The sequence below is a fragment of the Bison bison genome, unplaced genomic scaffold, assembly GCF_000754665.1.
Source record: "Bison bison bison isolate TAMUID 2011002044 unplaced genomic scaffold, Bison_UMD1.0 scf7180017864228, whole genome shotgun sequence".
NCBI classification, from domain to species: Eukaryota; Metazoa; Chordata; class Mammalia; order Artiodactyla; family Bovidae; genus Bison; species Bison bison.
The window spans coordinates 5,647,880-5,652,091 of NW_011494800.1; the positions used below are offsets into that span (position 1 = coordinate 5,647,880).

Consider the following 4,212-nt stretch of genomic DNA (forward strand, 5'->3'; position numbering starts at 1 on the left):
CCCCCCCTCCCGCGCGCCCCCTTCCCCGCCCGCCTGCCCGGGGGCCCCCACCCTGGCGGGCTGACACTCACCAAAGCCGGCGGCGCCGCCGCCTCCTTCTCACGCCGCGCTCCCTGGGCTCCCAGCAGCCGCGGCGGCGGCGGCGCCTCCGAGACACAGACTCGGGTTTGTTCAAAATCACGCGCCCAGCGCCATTCCACCGCCGCATCCCATAATACGCTGGGCCCTCCCCTCCCGCGCGCCCCTCTCGGCCCGCCCCTCCGCTCGGCCAGCCCCGCCTCTCCGGCCGGCTTCCTTCCCGCCCCTTCCGCGGCGCCTGGCCCCACCCCTTGGCAACCCTACCCGGCGTCATCTCGCAAGGCTCCGCGAGTGCGCTCCGGCTCCACGTGACGCCGAGTGGGCGCTCTGTCAAAGCTTTCGCATGGAATGTTCCATCCGGCTGAGCCCGGGAGGGGGGTGGGGGGGAAGCGCGGGATCGCGCCTGCGGTTGGAGGGACTGCCTTATCGTCCAGCTTTCCTTGTTAGGAAGTCTGTGCAGTAGGTGCGATTTCCAGCGTCTTGCCGCTCTTTGATGTTCTTGCGTGGGAAAGTGATCGGTCGTCACATAATCTCTTAGTTTCTGAGGCGCTGTTTTGCAGGGGTCGCTAAAAAGCCCTTAGAACAGCACGCAGAGTTAAACTTATTTTGAAAGGGACTTTTTTTTTTTTTTTAAACAGTGTACTGCCAAGACTAACACAATCCAAATTCTTGGTGTTTGGTCACCTTTTCCTTGTATTTTTCCCGCTTTTCTTTTTATAAAGTAAGAAAAGATACCCAAATTTGGAGTCGGATCAGCACACGCACAGAGATTCCGTTAGTAACTGCCCTGTGTGAGGCAAAAACTGCAGAGGAAACAACAGAAAATATACAGAGTATACGAAATATAAATGGTGTGGTGCAGTCTAATTGCTAATGGAGCACGGAGGACAAACAGGTCAACGAGGGAGGCTGAAGTTTGGGAACACAATGGAGGAGGTGAGGCATGCTGTAGTGGAAGCAAAAGTCACTGTGGAGTCAAGCAGTCCTGGTTTCAAATTCTGGCACCTTCACTAATTGGTATATAACGTTATCAAGTTTCTTTTCCCATCTACAAAAGAAAAATAACAAAGCTTCCCAGGATCCTGACGATCATGTAAAGTGAGAGGTGTCAAGCAGCTACACACACTGTCTGCCTCAAATGTTAGTTCTATTTTGCCAGAATCAACAGCACACCCATCCCGTCTACCTCAAATTCTATGGTTAGGACTTAGCAAGGCAAGTGGCATGAAATTAGCAGAGTCCGGGTCTGTGCAAGGAAATGTTGAAAAAGCTGAATGATGCCCAGGCGTTCTTAAGGATCAGTAGGTGAGTTCCATTTATGAAGAGCTTTGAGGGCTAGTGTAAGAAAACAAGAGTCGGACACGACTGAAGCGACTAAGCAGCAGCAGCAGAAAGAAAACATCCTCGTGGTTACCATGGGGCACCTCCGGAAGGAAGAAGAGAGTGAGATGGGTACCCAAACTGGGCTGGAACCTAGGGAAACAAAGACTCCCACAAAAGGAGAAAAATTCTCAGGTTATTCCACAAGGCTAGCATAATCTGTATACTAAAACCGCCCCCAAGGCAAAGAGCACCAAAAGAAAAGGAGAATCCTATTCTCACTATGACTTTGTTACAAAGACAAAATTGAGTATTAAGACATAAAATCCAGTAACACAGTAATAAAAAAGTTCGCACTGTAACAAAGTACACTTCATTCCAAGAATGATGATTTAACATTAAGAAATCTACTTAGGACGTTTGTTAAATTAAAGAAGAAGAGCCAAATGATACTTCTTAGAGATGTTTCATGTAACATTTAACAGCCATTTCTCTTTTTTTAAAGTGTGTAATTCAGTTGTTTTTAGTTTATTCACAAAGTTATGCTGCCATCACCACAGTCAATATTAGAGCTTTTTTTTTTGGGGGGGGGGGGGGCCTTGCTGTGTGGCCTGCAGGATCCTAATTTCCCAATCAGGGATAGAACCCAGGCATCCTTCAGTGGAAGGAAAGAGTCACAATCACTGAAGCACCAGGGAATGCCCTCAACAGCCACTTCTGAATTTTAAAAATGCTCAGCAAACTAGAAATAGAAGCACAGTTCCTTAATTGGATCAAGATTATCATCAGAAAACAACACTAATATCATGCGTTAGAGTAAAAAGGCAGAAGCACAGTAAAATCAGGGACCCACAAGGATGCAGGGTTATAACAGTTATTTAATATTTTCCAGGGCATCCTAGCTAAATGCAATAAATAAGAACATTACATAGAGAGGTTTAAATAGTGGAAAAAAGAGACAAAATGGTCCTTATTAAAAAATAATCACAAAGAGCTCAGTGTTGTGATTAATTGCATGGCCTCTGGAGCCAGTCTGCCTGGGTACAAATTCTGGCCTTGCTACTTAGTAGCTGTGTGAACCTAAGCAAGTTACTTTCCTCTTGCATCTCTGCTTCCTCATCTATAAACTGGAAATAAAAGTATCATCACAAGGTTGTCATGAAGATTAATAAGGTATTATGTGTAAAGCACATGGATCAGTACCTGGCATGTGGTGAGCACCATGACTGAAAACTAGTAATAACCAAAGCTACAATACAGCCTAAAATAAATGTAACTTTTTACTTTTTTCAAGGAGAGGATTCTTAAACCCCTAAGCACCACTGTTCAAACAAAAGGGAAATTTTGTTTATATTTGCCTCAGGGCTTTTCCAGACGGACTAAAAGCGTTTATTTAGCAAGTATTTGTTGATCATCTACCAAATCCTAAACACTCAGCAAGGCAGGGAGAATGAAGTGGTGAATACGACAGAGGACAGAGCACTCTATCCTATGGAACTGTCTGCCGTGGTGGAACTGTTCTGTATCCACACCATCTGATAGTAGCCACTTCTCACCTGTGGCTGTCAAGCAAAGGAAACATGGCTAGTGTGAATTTTCATTTCATTTCATTGTTATTAATTTAATAAATAGCCACACGTGGCTGCACTAGACAGAACAGTTTTACAGGAAGTGACAGGCAAAAACTAACAGGAAAAATCTAAGAGATTTTAAATAAAAAGAGTTTCTCAGGAAGATATTAAAACAAAAAAAAGGATGGTGTAGAGGTATGAGTTGCTTAGATGAAAAAACAAAATGTATTACTGGACACCTATTATGTGCCAGATACACTGCTAGATACAAAGTACACACAAGTTAAAATTTTATTAACTTTTTAAATATATTCATTTCCAAATGATTATTTACAAGTTCCTTTGCTCTTGGGCCCATTTTCATAAATCCAGGATGTCTCTATAAAGCAACCATCATGTGTAAATCTATATAAGTGTAATTATCACTTTTATTTCTTTTTCATTATCACATAACTTTTTATAATAGATATACAAACCCCTTACCAACAATTTTAAAATCCAAAATGTTTTGAAAGCTGAAAAGTTTCTGGAAGCTTATGGCAAACTCATTTAGTAGGAAGAGCAATATGACAATAAGGTATTAATGTTCTCTAGAACAAACAATGCTCAAACTACTGCACAATTGCATTCATCTCACACGCTAGTAAACTAATGCTCAAAATTCTCCAAGCCAGGCTTCAGCAATAGGTGAACCGTGAACTTCCTGATGTTCAAGCTGGTTTTAGAAAAGGCAGAGGAACCAGAGATCAAATTGCCAACATCCGCTGGATCATGGAAAAAGCAAGAGAGTTGCAGAAAAACATCTATTTCTGCTTTATTGACTATGCCAAAGCCTTTCACTATGTGGATCACAATAAACTGTGGAAAATTCTAGAAAGAGATGGAATACCAGACCACCTGACCTGCCTCTTGAGAAATTTGCATGCAGGTCAGGAAGCAACAGTTAGAACTGGACATGGAACAACAGACTGGTTCCAAATAGGAAAAGGAGTACGTCAAGGCTGTATATTGTCACCCTGTTTATTTAACTTCTATGCGGAGTACATCATGAGAAACGCTGGACTGGAAGAAACACAAGCTGGAATCAAGATTGCCGGGAGAAATATCAATAACCTGAGATATGCAGATGACACCACCCTTATGGCAGAAAGTGAAGAGGAACTCAAAAGCTTCTTGATGAAAGTGAAAGTGGAGAGTGAAAAAGTTGGCTTAAAGCTCAACATTCAGAAAACGAAGATCATGG

At 43.3% G+C, this 4,212-nt stretch overlaps 1 protein-coding gene across 3 annotated transcripts in view; it reads right to left on the minus strand.

Annotated features, from left to right (window-relative positions):
- LIN54 (lin-54 DREAM MuvB core complex component) overlaps nucleotides 1-225 on the minus strand; it is a 64,489-nt gene extending 64,264 nt beyond the window's left edge. For all 3 annotated transcript variants that reach the window (XM_010845946.1, XM_010845941.1, XM_010845937.1), the window contains exon 1: nucleotides 72-225. The gene's annotated coding sequence lies outside the window, so the exon portion shown is untranslated. The remainder of the gene's footprint in view (nucleotides 1-71) is intronic.
- Between the last annotated feature and the right edge of the window lie 3,987 nt (nucleotides 226-4,212).